Raw genomic sequence first — 21709 nt, forward strand, 5'->3', positions numbered from 1 at the left:
TTGAATTTTGGACTGTGCTGGAGTCCAACCTCTGTAACTGCCACTGGCAAGGAAGTCCAGGAACAGAGCATTGTGTACCTAATGGAATGGGTCATGTTGGAGGGTATGAGGTTTTGGCATGGAAGGAGAGGAGTGCTGCAGGGACAGACCAGCAGGCGAGGACCAGAGAGATGAGGGGAGCAGCCCGGGCAGGTACCGGACGCAGCCGTCAGTTGTGCGGGAGACGTGGGAGCACAGGGCTGAGTCCCTCCCACCAGAAGAGTTACTATTCCTGCCCCCGGTCCAGCGCCATAGCGGGTGCACCAACCAACACACCAGGAGGTGGAGGAGCTATGCAGCAAACCTCTGGTGACTGATTGAGGGGACAGGCAGTGTAAATAGGACGCATGAGGAGAGAAGCGACCAGCTGGTACCTGCTTCTACTATGTCCCCAGCCAGAACGTGGCAATTAGGTTGTAGCACAGCAGGGATAGCCTTAATAGACTGCCTCAATGTACCCCTTCAAAGGGGACAGTGACAATGACAGTCTTTTCCTCATTGTCACTAGCATGTTTTGAGCACAATACAGAGTCAGCCCAATCACATCTGCCTCAGTGACGGGGGGCGTGCTTTCATATAGGCAGAAAGCACGTCCCTGTCACTGAGGCACTTCTAAAGGTGCCGTTTCCACAGCTTTCTTGAATGGGCTTTTAAAGCCCGGTGTTCGGCCCCACAGACTGCCTGCCCCCTGTTTCTGTACCCCTTAACATTGTCATCTGGAGACACCACTCTTGGTTCCTCCTAAACCAATAAAAATAAATAAAAAAGGGGGTAAAAATTATAATAATAATGTATAGCATTTACTGTACTTATGACACATAATATGTGTCATAAGTATTTGCTTTGTATTACTTTATTATGTGACTCATTAATGACAGGGGAGGCACTGCCTCCCCTGACTGCATGTACCTGCTGCTTAGTCACCCATTGTCACCCTGTCCAGGAATTCCATCCAGCCATGCCGCCTCCTTGCTAGTTGCTACCTGTCATAGTGGCAACCAGGCTCAATAATTCAGGCTTGTAGCAGCCACTGTGTGCCCAGGCATCGCTCATGTGCCACCTGTGGGCTGCAGTAGACTTGGTGGGGCTGGCTCAGGGTATATGTGCTGTGAGACCTTATAGGATAGCACATCTGTGAGACCATGGGGCCTAATTATTATAAATCGCATATTAAGTGCAATCTGGGGCGGCTTGGTGGAGCCAGTGCAGACGGGGTCTTGCTCCTGCGCGGACAGGCAGGAGCTGCTCTGCTGGTCTCTGATACTTAATGCATGCGGCAGCTCCCGCACTTTCCTGTCAGCGCAGAAGCAACCCGTACCCAGCACTCCCACAGACCCCGTTGGTGCTGGCCCCACCAAGCCAGTGCTTCACCAACTACTAACCTCACCGCACATCACTGAATATAACCAAAAAAAGAATTATATTCTATTAGAACTGGTTTATAAATGAATATTGATACACGTATAGATGACTATGCAGGCATTAGGCCGCACACTTTATGGAATGTTACAAAATGACTGCATAATAATATATATAATATATCTCAGGCTTTGCAGCAATTTAAACATTTTATTAACTGCAGCTTGCGATTTCCTCCTGCCATCTTTATCTGTGACAGCGGTATTTCCCCAGGAGTGTGAAATATTGCAGAGAACGTATCTAGGTCAGATAGGGGACCGAGCAGAGCCCTTATCATACCATAATATTCAGACAACATACATGAGCGCAGCCACGGAAATGATTGAGGTGTGCTGACCTGAATCTAAAGCAATGTACTATGAATGACTGATAATATGTAGATCCGTCTGTGCTGCAACGCTGGATTTACAGGATTTGGCCAGTGAGGTTTATAGCAAGTGTTGATTGTAAAGACTTTTACCTCAGAATCCTGACTGACATTCAACCCAGCAACTCAGGCAAAGAAATACTGTACCAGCAATCACAGGGCTACAGGCAGACCCCCACAGATCTACTTGTCTGCACTTGAGGTGGCGGCCTTCTCTAGCATCCTCAAAAAACGGTCTGCTGTGAGAACAGCCATTTTTTCCAGGAGCCAGCCAGGAGGAGCGCCAGGACCACAGACAAGTGGGGAAGGGGGGAGGCAGGCAGGCTTTATTTAAGGGGGGGGAGGGCGCTCTTTTTATAGTTGCGCTACTGCTTGCTTGCTAGGCTGCGTATATTTGCAGGTAAACCCCTGCATTCTGACGGGCCTGCCCAGTGTTTCTATGGGTACCCCCAGGAAATGCTTGGTGGATCGAGTGACCTCCCCCTACCCCCCCGCCCCCCTAATCAGTGAGTGACCGCCCTGGCTAGTGTGAAACTCACCGAAGGCGTGTGCTCCAGTGGCTTGCACATGCGCATATTCGCACAAGTGCATGCGCAAACCCCACCATCGGGAATTAATTCAGACCTGAGCAATCGAGTCTGAATCGCCCCCATAGCCAGGATCGCTCCATGTGTACAGGGTGTAGCGATGCGGATGCAGGGTCCCGCGCCTCGCCATCACCTGCAGGGATAGACTATAGCCTATCCTGCTAAGATCGCAGCATTTAGACATAGGCAAACCTCTGCCCCGCTCGGATCGCTCAGCACACATGTGGGTGCATCACGGTCGTGCAGCGGTGTGTGCTGAGCGATCCGCGCTTAAGCACTTTGCCCAGCACCCATCGCCCCTTGTATACGGGGCTTTAAAAATAAGTACTTTCTGTAAATACAAATATCCGTCATCATAAGTTGAGTTAAAGTTTAAATACCATATATGCAATGAACTAATACAATATGCACAATCTGTCTAATGACATCAACAAGGAGAACGTTTTTGTTGTTTAAGGTAATAAAGATCACAATTTTAAGCTACGTGACATTTCTACTGATTTACGCTGTACATAGAATAGACATAATCAGTAGTAAACAAATGTTAAACATATTGTAATACTTTCCCATCCGGAATCCCTAGGTAACGGCAGGGGCGCTGCAGAAAAATGGCGCAGCGGATATGTTTCTGGCACTCTGATCAATCTGTGGCGGTTTGTGCACTCCTGGCAGAGAGGCAGGGTACATGACTGAAGAAGCGGCATTCGGGCCTCCTCCTCTCTTTCGATGCCCCTGAGTGGGGCAGATGTATTAAGCCTGGTAAAGTGATAAAGTGATGATGTAGTGGAAGGTGATAACGCACCAACCAATCAGCTGTGTTTGAAAAATGAAATTTAGGAGTTGATTGGCTGGTGCGTTACCACCTTCCACTTCATCACCACATTATCAACACTTTGGGGGGCAAAGCATAAACATCCACCGCCCCACTTTGCCCCCCTCTGCCGGCTACTGCAGCACTACTAATTGCGTTATGCATTAGTATCGCAGAGGGCAGCTCTTACGATAAGATCTGCCCTTTGCGAAGCAGCAGACGGAGGGTGAGCGGGTCCCCGGAAGTTTCCCCTCTTCCTACCAGGCTGCTCCTGTTGGGCGGGCTCCGCCTCCTCCTCCCTGCACCCGGAAGGGGATGTAGGGGCTAGGCAGGAGGAGGTCACTGTGGGGCGGCTTGGGATGCCGTAAGAAGCCCCTAGGCTTTTGCTGGCAATACCCCCCCCCCCACAGCAAAAACCCGGTGTGCGGGTTCTCCGGCATTTTGGATGGTTAGTCTCTATTTGTTGATGGTAAATCAAACAATTTAGCAATATCTTAATCCAAGGTGTCTGATATGTATAGAATTTTTTATGGCCAGCAATAAGGATTGTTTCCACATTGCTGGACAAAAGGCTGGGGTAGCCAAGGCCGTCACCCTGGTCCACAGGTGCTAATGAACACGGCCCAGCAAACCTTCTTCCCGCCCAGTGAATCCGATGTGTCCCTATGTGGTAAATACAGAGGCCAAGGCCATCATGAGCTGCTGGGGGCATGGCCATTCATTTAATGCATGTGGCAGGGCAGTGTGGTAATGTCTCCATGACACCATGGGCGGGATGTATTATTATACATTGCCGCCTGTCGCCACCGTGATGCTACTGCATATGTACTAACATATGCGGCTAGCATCGGGGTGCGGCTGTCAGTGTCCCCGGTGTCTCCTCCTCCCCCCTGCACTGATTGGCAGACGGGCGGCCAAGTCACAGAGCTGCACAGTGAGGGGTAGGAGAGACGCTCAATGCGCTCTCCTTCCGAGTCCCCACAGGTCTGCGCCGCAGCACGGTACCACATAATGGAGGGACGGGTGGGCGGGCTGGCAGGCGGCAGAGAGGTCGAGCCACCCGATTCGCTGCTGAGCGATCGGGTTGGCAGCGACCACTGACTAAACAGCCGGGCAGCACACAGCTCTCTGCCCGGCTGTCATTTCTTTAATTTTTAAGCGGCTGGTGGTCTAATGGGTGGTCTGGTGCACCCCCGGACCACCCCTTATATTCGCCTATGCTGCTGGGGGAGGAGGAGATTGATGGAGGACGGGTCGCGCGTATGGCGGGCAGCAGGCGGCGATAGAAGCCCATAGGCATCTATAGGTCATCGCCACCCAAAGGTGGCGATACCCTGCCCGGTGGAGACAGGGAAGACAGGTAATGGTACATAGGAAAATGCGGTAAAACTCCTGTTTTACCGCATCTTCCCTTTAGTACATTCTGCCCGATGCCCGCCGTCCACGCGACCCCCTCTCCCATCCTCCATCGATCTCCTCCTCCCCCAGCAGGTGTCACAGCCGGGAGGACATCTGGCTGCAGGGGGAGAAGGAGACGCCGGGGACACTGACAGCCGCCGGTATGTGATGGAGACTATTTCTTAGCAATGTTTCATGCCCACATCCACACAATCTACTGAAAGTCTGGCAGGTATTTTTAGTCATGGTGGTTGTTTCCTGTGGTGACTGGTGTGTGAAAGCCAATACAGTTAACTGCAGGTTAAACTAGGATTTCCTATCCAACCTCTGCTGTTCCAGCCATATACAGAGAGATGGGGCGTATAATCATGCTGTGCGCAGCAGCTGCAGCTACAGAACACGGCCAAGTGTGATAAAAGCTCATTAGGTACTTGTTTCCTACAACGGCGCCCAGATTTTATACGTACTGCACCGTAGGGAAATCACATTGCATCGCATGGCAGCATGCATGCGATTTTTTCATGTAATTTGCTTTTTATTTCACGCCACAATATCGCATCGCATGTCCCGCAAAATCGCATGCGATCGCTTTCGATTTTATAAGGTGTGCGATGCCATGACATTAGGTATACAATAATATGATTGTATGTCCCAAAAATAGATGTAACGCACCCCCCCACTATCCACGCCATCCCGAAGCGTGGCGAGTGCAGCGAGCCCCGCGAGGGGCGGAGGAACGAGTCCTCCGACTTTTTCATTACCCCACTATCCACGTCGGCGTGGAGTTGATTTTATATAGTGTGGCGAGTGCAGCGAGCCACCGAGCTTGAAGCGTGGTGAGCTCCGCGAGGGAACACAGATTAATTTACATGTATTCCACGTGCGCTCGCCATGCTTCGGGCTCGGTGGCTCGCTACACTATATAAAATCCACTCCACGCCGACGTGGATAGTGGGGTAATGAAAAAGTCGGAGGACGCATTCAGCCACCCCTGCGATCGCATGTGATTTTGCGGCAGATGCGATGGCGCGGGGCTGAGAGAGCAGTGAATAAATTACATAGGAAAATTGCATCGCATCGCATCACACATCGCATGGCCCATGCGATGCGATGCGATTTCACTACGCAGAATAGCCCACTAAGAAAATTGCTTAGTGGGCGCCGTGCTAGGAAACAAGTACTAATATTACAAGAATAAATGTAAACAGATATAATGACAAACCTCACTTTCAGGAGTTACTGTATGTATACATTAATTTATCTCTCTATATATTGTGACAAGGAATCACATATCCTGTATAAGGATCAGATGCACTAATCATCACAAGTGATAAACAACCAACCAATCAGCTCCTACAGATGGGGCAGGCCTCTTCCTGGCTGGCGAATCGCCAGTGTTCTCACTGCGAAAAACACGGCTTTTCCCCGGCATTGAAAGTTCAGTGGTTTTTAGAGTATATCGTAATCAGACAAACAAACAGACCTTTTCATTTATAAGATGTACAGTATAGATAGATTATTATTATCGTCATATTTTATTCACTAGAAATATTTGAATAATGGAATCACTGAAAGACAATGGCCACAGCCAATCCCTGTAGGAATGCACTTTAAAGGATAAAGAAAAGAAAGAGGATCAACTAGTAAACTGACTAGCTGAGGCTTTCTTACTAACCTGCCTAACATACTTGCTTATTAAAAAACATACTTGCCAAAATTCCCTGAATGTCGGGGAGACTCCCTGAAATAGTGTAAATCTCCCCAACTCCCTGCACAGTCCAGCAATCTCTCTAATTGCACCTTATCACCATTAGGTAGCGGTTCAGATGGGATAATCAGCACTACGTCTCTGCTTTGTTTTTAAAGCACAATGATCCCCACAATGTTTACATGTGAATGTAGGTCTCTTTTATGACACTACCTAATGTACCCATACACAGGTCCAACTTGTCTGATGCACAATTTGGACCTCGTTTCCCCTTCAACTCCCTGATTGGCTGAGAGAGCTCTCATCTCAGCCAATCAGAGAACGGCCGGTCATTTGACAGGTATTTTAAAAAGCTAATAGCCGCCACTGCGCGTCCCGTCCCCGCTGCTGCTATTTGTTATCACATGCCCGGCCAGGTCAGCCAGCAGCACTCGCCGCACCCGGCACCATGTCCCCTCCCGACTCCCGCAGCGCTGCTGATATATATGAACATCACCGCCCGGCCAGGTCAGCACTCCCCGGCGCTCAGGGACTCGCTGCCCGCCCCACTGCTCCCCCTGATGAGAGCACCGCCGCCCCCTGCCCCTCACCGCCCGCCCCCTGCGCTCCGACATGTGATAAATCGCAAGCGATTTATCACATGTCAAATTTAGCTTATCAAGTGCCAAATTGTGTGTGAGCCACCCGGGGAGCTCCCGGGCGGCTCACAGGAGAATTGGGTCCGACTTGTCTTAAGGACAAGTCGGCCTAATGTATGGGGGCCCTAACTCTCTCTACATGTGTTACATCTGCCCCACCTGCAGTGCAGTATGGTTTTGTCCATTAAAGAAGCAGTTTGCTTTTGCGAGAGAACAAGAATCAGTCCCAAGTTCTCCAGGATCCGATGCACATGGGAACGTGCATCGGATTCAATATGATGTCAAACACCTCAGATTTGGACCGATTTCACCCAATTTATCAGCCCAATCCATATTATTAAGTGCTACATCTGCCATACGAGAAATACAATTATTTTAAACGTGCTGCTGAGTTAGTATAAGTCTCCATTGCATTTGCCACGTGGACAAACTTTTTTTCTGACTTAGTAAAAAGAAAAAAAACCTTTATCAGCAAAAAAACTCAATTGAGTTTATATTGTAATTTATTAAACAGTAGCGCACTGGTAATAACATATTAAAATGCCTGGAGAGGAGATCTCATCAATTTTTCATTATTCTCCAAGGCAGGCATTACAAAACCCTTGTGAATAGTCAGGAAAAGGTCTCTTAGTGATCCTGCCAAAATCTTGCTTATAGGACTCGCTCCTGCCAGCCAACCCTGTGTTGGCAAGCAATGCATTATTGTACCAATGTATGCTTAATATGATTTATCACCATTGGCTGACCTGTAGATGATACATTAATACATCAACAGATCAACAGCTATCTGCTCACCAGTGTCCCACGATGTGATGTATTTGTTTATAGGAGCGGAGAAGGTCATTTCGCTGATGAGTTTATAACTCACCAAACATCATCTTGCAAAACTACGGAATGTTCAAAATAAATATTCAAAAGTTTGAACGGCAAACCCCCTAATGGCTCCTACACATGGGGCGATTTCAGCCCATTTTCTAAGCGATCTGACTAGATTGCTTAGAAAATGACCCTGCATCGTCCGTGGCCCTTATTCTGGTTCACCCGCAAAGGCAAATTCCTCCTCAAATGGACAAAACCATGTGCAGATGTAACTTGTGCAGAGAGAGTTAGATTTGGGTGCGGTTTTACTTCAAAGTGATATCTATATTGCAGTGTAAAAATAAAGCAGTCAGTATTTACCCTGCACAGAAACAAAATAACTCACCCAAATCTAAATCTCTCTGCACATGTTACATCTGCCCCACCTGCACTGCACATGGGTTTTTCCATTTGTGTCTTACGGGAGAACACTGGCCTTGACATCGCTCAGATCACTTAGCACAGTCACCCCGTGTGTAAGCCCAATAACACTGTCACCGGCCCAGCTCATCCCATTGGCTAACGACACAGAAAGGCAAATATAAGCGTGAAGCATCGCAAAGCAGCATTGTTTCTGTTTGTTTATGACCTGCTCGGGTATGGGTCATAGTGTCAACAGCACCAAGGTCGACACGCATTGGGTCAACCACTGAAGGTTGACATGCATCAAGGTCGACACCCCTGAAGCTCGAAATGGGGCTTGGTCAACATGTCATTAGGTCGACACATGCATTAGATCGACTATTGGGCACATTTTTTTTAAATCCAGAATGTTGACACAGTCAACTTGGACACTAAAAAAGTGCACGCCCTAGTGGATGGTAGGGCATGAAATAAAGGCTGCCGGTATATGTCGGCTCAAAAAAATGGGCAAAATTCCATATTGACCTTTTGACTGTCGACCTAGTCTAATGTCGGCCTAATGCATGTGTTGACCTAATGACCTGTCAACCTAACCCCATGTCGACCTTCAGGTGTTCAACCTAGATGCATGTCAACCTTACCCTTGTCGTACTAGTGGTCGTATCCCACCTGTTCTATGTGGTTTTGAATGATTACATATAGTAGGAAGTGGATGCGGTCAGGATCTAGACTGTCAATATTCTGACACTGGAATCTCGACGGTTCACTGAGTATGAGAATGACGGTTAGGGTTAGACACCAGGGGGCTGTGTGTGTGTGTCTCTGTGTGTGTGTGTGTGTCTCTGTGTGTGTGTGTGTGTGTGTGTGTCTCTAACAGCTCCTGCTGCTGTAACATCATCTATTCCTGTGGTTGTGTATGCAGTCTCCATGCTGAGAATGCCAACAGCTTACAGATAAATATTATACACCTACATAAACAGTCCAATAAGCAAGACTCGCGCATAGTGGAGCCGCATCGGTACCCAGAAAGGGGATGTGGCCTCTGTAAAATGGGTGTGGCTTTGTGTGTGTGTGTCGTTACGGTGAGCCACATTCCCATTGAGGGCGTGGCCAATGCTCTTGGAACGGCTGGCATGCCCCCAGACCCTCTGTTTCCCATGAGTAGGCTCTATACGCATTCGCATCTGATTGACAGAGGTCTCCCAAGTGCCCCCCCCATCACCACCACCCTCTCGGGACAAAGCTGCCTGTGGGTGGGACAGGAGGACTGCCCAAAAACACAGGACTGTCCCATGAAAATCAGAACAGTTGGGATGTTTGAACCAACGCCTAACCCAAAAACACATAATGGACCTCATTCTGGTTGGCTCGCTAAGCAGCATTATTTCGCCTCCCGCCGGTCTTACTAATGCCCCTCCCCCCCACTACTGCACGGCGTATGTACCCACTGCACTGCAAATGGATACTTTGCATAAACATCCATTCCCAGGTTAGCATGCAGGCCCGAAATCATTTGATGGTCGCTGAATAAGATGTGCAACGTCCTGCTCCAAGAACAGGGCGGGCCCTCCCCTGGAAGGCAGGTATCCGCCCGCGTTCTCATTGGGACGCCCAGCGTTTTTCTGGGGGCACCCAAGCAGCAACAAATGTACATGTAAGATGATAACAAATTGATAACGCCTAGATACAGTCTGATTGATAACCCAAACTTATCTATATTTACTTTATAACCTTTAAATATAACAGCAACGCTGAAATGATTGCACACCAACACAAACTTGTTATAAAATGTATGACAATGCTTTACTTAATAAATAGCTTCATTACAGGTATTTGCAAATGCAGACTAACACAAGAAACATAAAATTGATTAGCTAATACTTAAACAGTAATTCTAAATCAAATCAAAATGGAAACCTTTCAAGGACAGTGATCAGCCATTAAACCTCCTTCATAGTTACCTCCAGCCCCCCGTGCTTGCTTGTTCTTCCTCAACTGCCTTACCACCCCCTCTTTATGCCCAATATTTATACTTTATTCAGCTCAGTTACTTCATTATTCATATGGACTAAAATGTGATTGGACCAGTCAGTATTGAATTAATGATATTATAATGATTCACATCATTTTAGTCTGGTAACTAGTCAGAGAAATTTCGAGGTCTCTTTGACCTGGAGGCCTTGGGGTCTACGCATGCCTACCCCGTTATTTGGTTAGTTCTCATTACTTGTAGACAAAACTGTGCAGACTGACTGTCTGCCCTTGTCTTCTGTTCTATCAATACTGCATTCTTAAACCCAGAAAACCAAAACAATTATTCATAAGAAAACACAGTATTCTGGCTCCCTACGCCATTTTATACAAGGCATAGCTGACAAAATGGTTTCTGCTTCTGACAAACACATGCTGGTTAGCGCAAAGGGTAGGCCTCATACGCCGTGGCTAGTACCTTGTGCAACAAGCTAACGCCATCTGCAGCAATAATTACAGTATTTAAGAACCTCAGAGTATAATAAAAGCATAGTATTATTGACGCGTTCATTTCTGTTTTAACAAAGATCTACCTGTCGCATCTCAGGAATAGTATTATTACACATGTGCGGAACCAATGCCAATTACAGAAGTATTTGTAACTGAAAATGACACAGCCCATAGGATGCGGGAGGACATATTTATCTGTATTGGATATGTGCCGTTATCTCTGGGAACTAGAAAGCTCTAATTGAAAAGAAATGTTCACTTAAAAAGACAGGACGTGTATCCGCAGCTAAACATGTCCTCAGTATTTCTTGGCTGGCTCCTTTCAGTAACGAGTCTCTTGAACTCTGAAGATGAGGTCAAGCTGACTGCAACATTGCCTTTTACCCCTGAGGGATCCTGACAGCAAGGCCCATTCCTCACAGAGGATCAGTGCTTACAAGTACATCACATTTTATACAGGTATACAGGAAAGATCTATTTATTGTGTAGTCTGTAAACCGTAGGTGTAACGTCTGAGCTTTTGGTAGAGGCTAAATAAATAAATGTCTATGATATGTTTGAACGACATTCGTATGGCTTGATATGCAATTTATTCCAACGTTCTGACAATTCCTAATTAATAATAAACAACATCAACAACACTAATACTGCTTTCACATTGCAGAAATGGGTAATGACACGGTATTCTTAAATGGGACTTTAAAACGGGTCTGAGCCTTGAGACCTTTCACATTGCAGGTGAAAACCGTTTTAAAAATCATTTAATACCATTCAAACATTCAACCCGTTTAACCCCCAAGGGACACGTTTCAAGCCATTGAAATAGAGCTGTTCAAACTGCCAAAAAAACGGCTTTGAAACGTGTAGGACTCTGCTTTTTAACCGTGTTGAAATACCGGTTAACTTTAACCGGTAAATCAACTCTGGTACTTTCACATTGCAGCCTTAAACGTTTTAAAATGGAAAAAAAACGGCAATATACCGTTTTAAAAGTGCGATATGAAAGGGGTATTATATAGCAGCAAAAATAATTATAACAATAACACAAACTATAATAAAAACAAAAAGTAAAAGTAATAATGATAATTATATAGTAGTACTAATAATAACAACACTAATATACTAGTAATAATAATAAAATATTAATAACAACAGTAAAGATAATAATGACAATTATATACTACAGGTTGAGTATAGCTAATCCATATATCCCAAGACCATAATATTCCGAAATACACCCCCCCTCCCGCACCATTTTTCATACTCACCTCCTCACCCGGTGTCCACGGCGGCCATCGGATTAGTCTTCAGCTGCATCCCCAATTTCAAGGATGACTTGAACCCAGGGCCATCTTAACAGCAGTGTGGGCCCCTGGGCAAAGCAATGCACTGGGGCCCTTACCCATTCTCCCCTCCTAGGGGTGGAGGGTGCTATCAGCAGCAGCTTTGATGTCCCACGGGTGGCAGGGGGTGCTCTATCTTCCATTCAACATGTAGGACCTGGAGCAGTAACTTCTGCTAATTACTCCTTTACTGCACAGGTGGTGGGAGGGAGAACACTAACGTGTGGAAGGGGGCACTGAGCTGAATGAAGGGTCCCTTGTAAATGACTTCCAGGGAGGTAGGGGGTGTTTTATACACAGGGGAGGGTTGGATAATGGAGTGGGCTTAATATTCGTCATTTTCCGGTGGGTGGGCAGCTTGTTTGACTGCAGATATCGCCATTATATGGAAATAGATTTCTTAGCCTTCAATAGTATAAAAACCTAGAGTCCCAACTTTCAGGAGGTGCTGAGAAATTGGGGATAAGAGATCAGGAGCCAGAGCAATCCATTGACAAAAATATAAAACTGTACACCAGACGTTTGGAGCTGGAGCAGGGACCGGCTGCTGGAAGGCTGATATCTCTGGTTCTGGGCATGACAGAGACAAGCCCCTAGTGTCGACAGAAAGGGGAGAGTCCCAGCTTTTGGAATATACTCTTAGAAAAACTATAAGTCATAGACAACCTGAGAAATATGACTGGGAATTGCAATTAACAGGTCGGATGTGGACTTCTGCTTTGAAGTTCGATATCTACAGTTCCCCAGGGCCGATTTTCAAAATGCTGGTATCCCTGGAAAAAGGGGATCCTCATCCATCAGTCTGTGGCCCTTATAAGCCCATACAAACAGACGGCCCTGCTTGCACCCATGCACATGTACAATGCATCCTTGGGACCAGGGAAGCCAGGGGACACCGTGGACATTGAGGGACAATAATAATAATAATAATAATAAAAACAACAATAGCAATAATACTGGAATCAAATGTATGCCCCTTTCTCACTGCAGGTCTTAAACAGTATATTGCCGTTTTTATCCCCTTTCTAAACATTTAAGGCAGCAGTGGGAAAGCGCCAGTGTTGATCTACCGGTTAAAGATAACCGGTATTTCAACCCGTTTCCAAAGCAGAGTCCTACACATTTCAGAGCCGTTTTGTATGCAGTGAGAATGGCTCTGAAATGGTATTTAAGATCCTACACTAGTCTTCCCCCTCCCCTGGTACCTGTCCTGGCCCCCTCCCCTGGTACCTGTCCTGACTCCCTCCTGCCCCCTCCCCTGGTACCTTGCATCCGGGCAGCATGGTAGGCAGCGGGCATTCAAGGGCTCCCAGTCGGCAGGCCCCCCCCCTCCCCTGGTACCTTGCATCCGGGCAGCGGCGCAGCATGGTAGGCAGCGGGCATTCAATGGCTCCTAGTCGGCAGGTCCCCCCCTCCCCTGGTACCTTGCTGCTGGTACCTTGCATCCGGGCAGCATGGTAGGCAGCAGGCATTCAAGGGCTCCTAGTCGGCAGGTTCCAGACTGATTGCTGAAAGCATCATGCAGGAGGAGGCTGGTGCACAGACAGCGGGGGCACTGGGGATCCGGGCAGCGCAGTCAGGAGGAGGAAGCGGAGGAAGGTCCATTAGGAGATTGTCATTTCATTGGTGGGGGTCCCTGCCGCGAATGGGAAATAGCGGAGCCGTTCATTAAATATGCACATATTTAATTAGCGGCTCATTAGATATGTGCATATGTTATTTTCGGGCCCGCTATTTCCCATTCGCGGCAGGGACCCCCTCCTAATGGACCTTCCTCCGCTTCCTCCTCCTGAGCATGGACCGGACCACACTGCCCGGATCCCCAGTGCCCCCAGTGTCTGTGCACCAGCCTCCTCCTGCATGATGCTTTCAGCAATCAGTCTGGGACCTGCCGACTAGGAGCCCTTGAATGCCCGCTGCCTACCATGCTGACCGGATGCAAGGTACCAGCTGCAAGGTACCAGGGGAGGGGGCAAGGTACCAGGGCAGGGGGGGGGGAGAGAGGGTACCAGCTGGCAGGTACGGGAGGGGGGGGTCAGGACAGGTACCAGGTGACACGAGGGGATTAAATGGTTTACTGCGATGTGAATGGTACTTAAATGGTACTTAAACGGTAATCTACTGCAATGTGAAAGCTAATACCGTTTTAAATACCGTTCAAAAATACCGGTTCTTTAAACGGCTTGGCAGTGGGAAAGCAGCATTATTTATATTAAACAAATATCGTGTCTATTTTATAAATGCTAGTATATTATAAATGTAAGTATAACTTGTATCATGACTACATTGCCATCAGCGTCAATTTTTTCCAAATTAGTTTTAGGACCTTTATTCCCTTAAATAGAACATGAAGGTTCATCCCCAACTTGACCAACAGTAGATTTGGGGATTAAGCATGCAATCTCTTGGATATACAGTGGCAAGATACAGTAGTTTGCAAACAACAACAACAAAAAAACAACAACCCGGCCAAATTTTTTTTTAAATGTAAAAAATATTATACGTCGTAATTAGGCCCTTTCACGGGTTCATAGCAGCTTTTGGAAACCCAAATTCAGATATTCCAACCCTCACAGTCTTAAAAATGAATTCATTTAAAATTATTTTAAAAAGTATTTTTCATTTTTTTTATTGATTTTAATGCTTAACTTTACAGATAACATACTGTATCCATATACTGATGTACTGGATTATGAAGCGGTCAAATTAGAAGTGTTTTTCTAGCTCTCACTCTAGGTTATAACTTTTATTACTGCCAAATTAGCAAATGGATATTGATACACTGAATCCTAATCTTGAGAGATACATAATTACAATTACTGTAGACAATTGTGCATTATAATTGTGATTAACTTGTTCCTGTGTAAGCACTTAATTTCGCGAGCTGTAATTCTCGCGATAATGAAGAAAAAGGCGATTTCGCAAGCTGAAAATTTAGCGAAAAACTACTGTACCTGCTGTAAATAGAACCCCCCGTATTAAAAGAGAAGGGGGGGGGCGCTATTACGGAAGGCTCGCGAAAATTAAAGCCGCGCAAAAAAAAGTGCTTTACAGTATTTAATTCTCTGTTAAATGCCACCCCCCCCCCAAAACAAAAACAAAAAAAACATATATTTTCCCACTAAAATAAAACTACAATGAGGTAAACCCAAGATTGGCAATTGTATATTTTTGTCAATTGTCATCCAACACCTGTATTTTCTATTTTACCCAAAACACCCATCAATATATCCTTTAAGTAAAGCGCTTCTCCTTTACATTTATGCATTTTTGTAAAGGGTATAATGCCAGTCCCATTGGGCCCTGGATGCCAGGGTTTGCTTAAGCTTTAATTAAAATTGGGCATGGCAGGGCTTGCTGTGACCTGTAGTTCATCATCAGCAAATCACATTTATTGATCTATTATTATTATTTTTACCCCACCCTCACTAGGCAAGGAATGAATGCCCATGTTATGGATTTGAACTATAGAGTCTGGCTGGCAAAGGCTTCTTCTGGTACTAGCAATTTCAGTTATCCCCATCACTCTAAGCTTACAGTGCTGGTGCTGATTAAAGATTCAGGTGCAGATTACACATTATTTCTTATCACTATGCCCACCCCCCACATACACACAAATCGCTACGTTTGTAGGCCCCATTAGACCTCTTCTACTATTATTAATATACAGTATCATTTGCGAAGTGAAATGTGGCTACCAAGGTAACCACAGTCGCATCACTATGCAGTGAGCCATCGGACACCTCAATCCACCGATCCCCCTCATTTATAACCCATCAAGTACATACAGGACAGGCTCTGACTCAAACATCAGGTGAGTCTCTGGGAACAATGTGGAGTGGTGACATGCCCAAGTATTCAAGCAGAGAGACTGTAGCTATAATATATATACCGCCCACCTCTGAAGGAGGAGTGACATGCTCCAGGTGAAGGGGTTGGGCGTGCAGCGTATATGGGTGGTGCACTTTGGTATATATACCTGTATGTTTGTACATTTTCTATGGCTTGACAAAAACGCAACTAAAGCATTGAAAAGTTGCAGTATCTTTGTGGTCAGAAGTGTGATATTCACGGAGTTCGGAGCGCCACTGTTGAGATAAAACAATATGCCAAAATGTCCGTCAGGACCATGAATCGTTGCTGACACCCTGTCAACTTATGTAATGTATATTTGAATGATACACTACACTCCAGGTGTTTTGAAATACAAAAATGTATGCGGTCTACGCCATTTCGGAACCAAGGCCCATCTTCAGGAGACACAAAAAAAATAAAACAAACAGTGCAAAATATAAATTTACAGATTCCATGCTCAGCAGCCGCCGCCGGTGATGGAACTTCCGGCCTAATTAGACCTTTCTCTTCATCGTCTCCCCCTATTCCTTCCTACTCTCCCATCTCCCTTATTCCTTCTTTCTGTCTCTCTTAGCCCTCAGTGGATTATATTCCATGCAGGCTGGTAGCAATTCTGCACTTTCACCTTACTGTCTGAGAAGGGTAAAATATGGAAAGGGGGGGAGGAAGAGGAGGAGGACCAATAGGCTAAATTTTTGCCTAGGGTGCCACTAAACATTGCACCGGCCCTGTATATAGTATACCAGGCGCTTGGCTCTCAGGGTTTAACCAACCAGTTTGAATATGCCGGGTGCCTTCCCAAGGCTAATAGTAGAGTAAAGAGGATAGGCGGCACTCAAGGTCTTTAAAGTATAGAGAGACACACGCTCAAGTTGAGTTTCAACGTTTCAGTTTTATTTGAAAAACCGTAATCAGAAATGATAATAAAACCGCAACGTTGAAAATCATATTGAGCCTGTGTCTCTATATACTTTAAAGACCTTGAGTGCCGCACTCTCTCTCTCTATCTATATATACATATCTTCCACACAGAGAGATTTGCTCAGGGAAGACTGAGCTCAGTATTTTACAGTTAAGTTAATTGAATTCAAAAGTGTCTGATTAAACAAAGGCAATTGCAATTTCACTTCTGTCACAGCATTCCTTTCATATACAAGCTAAATGGTGATTTTATGCAGGTGGATGTACTGTAACTGAATTAAAGGCAGCTGAATCAGCATGCGGTACTCATCTCTTGGTTATTACATGGAATGCGGCTTACTGAGAGGTCACATGGTTATAATTAGCGGACGCTTCCCCAACTCCATTACAAGGAACGTTCCTGTGTGATGCAATGTACTTCCAATGTCTCAGTTTGCTTTGTTGGAGGAGATCCTGTATCTAACAGCTACTGTACTGTAACTAAAGTGTAGTATGAATAATTCCTCTGGGAGTACCGCACAAATAAACATTTGCATGTCATTTAATTTACGTGCTACTTACGGCATGCACATCTTCAGTGTACAGAAGCGGAAGGAGCAGATATATGGTAATCCTATGACCAGTGAATACCCTCCAACTGTACTGATTTAGCCGGTACCGTACCATTTTTTAAAAGTCTGTACTGGCTAAATAATAGTGTACCGAATGTACAGGTTTTCTTGAATTCTCAGGCGGCTCTTCAGTCCTTCTCAGCACTGTGATCCGCGGTCTCGGCTGGTAGTTGGAATCTATTATCCGTCCCAGTGCTGTCTTCTGCACCCATTCCCAGTGGTGCATTTCCAGTGGTGCATCGCATCTGGACGCCGTCTTGGGACCCGACGTATGCGCACTCGGAATTTCTGCCCGCCATGACTGTCTCTGGCAAGACCTGTTGATACTGGGTTCTATGCAGCTCCCTCTGCATCCTGAGGGGTAAGTGTGCAGGCTGTGCCTGTGTTCCGGCTATCGGGGATCACCACGGTTTACCTCCTCTGCGTGCCCGGCTCCCTCCTCTGCTTCCTGTACCATCTGGTGGGCTGTTACACGGCTTTCAGTGCTGGGAGAGACTGTTTGCGTCTGGGGCAGTAGCTAGCTGGGGCTCAGCCTTTGCAGATATCTGGCTTCCCCACCCTTGTATATACCTGCCAGATATTGTACATGATACTAATAAATATTATTAACGCTCACTTTTTTTTTTATTTTAAATGCCCAGTACACATTCAGAAAGGGGGTGTCCACGCCCCTTTTACCAGTGACCACACTCCCTTTACAAGTGATCCCGCCCCCTTTCTGGGTGTGTACCCATTTTTGCCCATCAGATATTGGAGGGTTTGACAGTGCACCCATCCCACCCTATTGTGCTGCAGCTTACTTTGGGTTATTATTTTGCTATTTCATGTTCAAGTCTGATATATGCAGCTCAAAATTCCAATGCATGTGCAGACCGATGAGCGTAAAGGTGCCCATACACTATGGTGATTCACATTTGGGATCTTTTCATGCGGATGGGACTGCCGGGGTTGTGGAGTCTGACCACTAGAACACCCAGACTCCACTGCACAAGTGCAAATGACCAGTAAAATGGTCGATACAATTTTCAGGTGATTTTGACACCACTCCTGCTGCCGCTGCTTGACTCCGGATGGTAAGTTTAAAAAAAATGGGTGTGGTTTGGGCAGGGCCGGTGCTAGGGTGTCCGGCGCCCTCCTGCAAACCATACATTTTGCGCCCTTTCACATTGCCATTGCAACAAGCTGCAGCACGATTGTGGGAGTGTATGCAACATGCGATCATATGGAGGATCTCGGGTGCATGTACATGTATGCATACACCATCTCAGTGCTGTGCCAGCAAAATGTTGCAGGCAATAAAGGTGCCTATACACACTGCAAGAATCGCATACGTCATGGACTAGATATCATCGCACGGCATACATGCAATGTGTGTGCGATGCGATCCGAAAGCAGTACAAAAAGTATGTGCAGCACTCGTGACTGAGGGGGAAAGGAGGGGAGAGAAGGAGGAGATGGAAGAAGAGGGTAGGAGATAGAGGGGGTGGAGTGTTGAGGACTGGCAGTGGCACTGGCACAGCACAATGAGAAGAGGGAAAGAAGGGGAGGCGGCGCTGCTGCCTGTTCGTCATTTGATTGACAGCTGACAGGCGCAGGGAGCAATGGGTAGGGGGCGGATCCGGAAATGACATGTCATCCAGGCATTCACAGACAGCGCTACATGCCTCAGCGCAAGTGTCCGTGAGAAAGAGGGGGCAGGTCGCAGGAGGAGGACAGTGTGTGCACGGTGCAGGGAGCTGCTCAGCCTCTCCATACTGCCGTCCGCTGTCAGACAGGGGCTGCGGGTGGCGTGCAGGAGGCAGTGACAGTGAGGGCTGAGGCAGCTTTAGCAGAGCAGGGAGGGAGACAGCGCCTTTTCAGCATGGCGCCTCCCTGCTTTGCAGGAGCTGCTGAGTGGGTAGCGCCGGCCCTGGGTTTGGGCCACCCTGGTACTCAGCACCAGGGTGCACCCATTATAAATACGCCACTGCGTTCAGATATGTACCTGGTATTAGACAATGCATCTGCTGTCTTCCAGGGGAGCAGGAGGGGGGGTTGAACGCTTTACCCTTGCACTGGCCTGTTGCACCAGCGCCACAACTTTTATCAAAGCCCACATACCACTATTATACAACCACCTGCTCTCATGCACCCTCACTCCCTCCCAGTGGGAGGAGACACTCACCCACTGTCGGGAGCTGCCACCACCCTCCTCCAGTTCTAGGGATGCCCATCGAACCATCAATGATTTCAAATCATCGATGGTTTATAACCGATGTTGAATACTTTTGCCATCGATGTGGGAGGACCAGATGGTTTTCCTACATTGATGGCAAAGGAGAACCGATCAAGTTTCAAAATTTTTTAAGGTGCCAGGACACGGAACATAGCTCCGCCCCCCCCCACACCAGGAAGTCACGTTCTGATTGACCCACGGCCTATTCAGTCAAATATAATGGACGACCATCGATAGCTACTTATCCAAGTAATATTTTACTATCGATGGCAATGTGCAAAATCACCATCAATGCCAACCATCGATGGCATCTGCACCAATGGCCATCCCTACTCTGCAACAGCCAAAAACCTTTACTACCCCTTATACCCACACACCACTATCACTGCCTAGCCTCCTGTTCTCCTGCCCCGTAACTTCCGCCAGTGGGGACCCGCTCAGCCTGTGTTGCCCACACCCCCCTATCATGCTTTACCACCCAGCCTCCTGCTCTCAAGCACCCTAACTTCCACCCAGTAGGAGGAGACACTGACTCAGGGGCTCTGTCCTGTACTCCTGCGCCGGCATGCTGGATGCTCACCCACTGGCTGGAGCTGCACAGTGTCCCCCACCCTCCTCTGCACCAGCGCAAAAGCTTTAGTCCCCCTCATACCCACACACCCATATCACTACCCAGCTTCCTGCTCTCCTGAACCGTAACTTCCACCACTGGGGAGTCGCTGACGCTGTGTTGCCCACATACCCCTGTCATGCCTCATAGCCCAGCCTCCTGCTCTCATGCACCCTAACTCCCACCCAGTAGGAGGAGACACTGACTCAGGGCCACCGTCCTGTACTCCTGTGCTGCCACGCTGGACCCTCACCCACTGGCAGAAGCTGCACAGTGTCCCCCATCCTCCTCTTTAGTCCCCCGTATGCCCACACACCGATATCACTACCCAGCTTCCTGCTCTCCTGAACCATAACTTCCACCACTGGGGAGTCGCTGACGCTGTGTTGCCCACATACCCCTATCACGCTTCATAGCCCAGCCTCCTGCTCTCATGCACCCTAACTCCCACCCAGTAGGAGGAGACACTGACTCAGGGCCACCGTCCTGTACTCATCTGCTGCCACGCTGGACCCTCACCCACTGGCAGAAGCTGCACAGTGTCCCCCATCCTCCTCTTTAGTCCCCCTTTTGCCTACACACCCCTAACACTACCCAGCCTCCTGTTTTTCTGTGTCGTGACCTCCACCAGTGGGGATCCGCTGACTAAAAAACACCCTACTATAATATTGCACACACAAACCTAAACAACACGCACGCACACCCCACACCCACAACTGTCACTGTACCCTCCACACTATCAATGTACATCTTACTCTGTAAACGCTTTTTAATTAAACAAAACAATACACCCCCCCTTCCAAATCATATGCTCTCTATTTAACACATTTCATCTATAACTCAAGTTGCAATACAGGCCATCTTTCATACAATTCTGACCGTATTTCTCACAATACAAACGTTCACAAATTAAGGGGGCACAGCACCTTACGACGGTGTGAAGAGCGCCCATAGGGCGCGATAAATCACCTTTTATATATATATATATATATATATATATATATATATATATATATATATATATATATATATATACATACACACACAAACACATATATATTCCATTTGTTTTACTTCCAGCTAATTAACCCTCAGATTATTCAAATATCCTATCTACTTTTATAATAATTATTAAAAAATATCACCTTCCTTATAGAAACCTCTGGCTACAATCTGCTGGACTCATTTGCTGCCATTGACTGACCCAGGAAGCATCATTCCCAACGTGCTGGAATCAGACCGCTATTATTGGATTATTTTCTGCAATCAGAACCACCACAGACCACAACCAGTGTCATAAAGAACAGGACATGGAATAACAATATGGAATTGCCTGACATCTCCCTGCTGCCGCAAGGCGAGACGTCCAGATGAAGAATCATCAAGTGGAGCCCAGCGCACGGTTACCCAGAACAACACTGGAAAATTTGCTGAGAGACTCTCACTGATTGGGTGTTTAAGAAGCTTTATTACTAAAAGAAGACA

This window comes from Crinia signifera, chromosome 12, assembly GCF_055691185.1.
Source record: "Crinia signifera chromosome 12, ASM5569118v1, whole genome shotgun sequence".
Classification (NCBI taxonomy): Eukaryota; Metazoa; Chordata; class Amphibia; order Anura; family Myobatrachidae; genus Crinia; species Crinia signifera.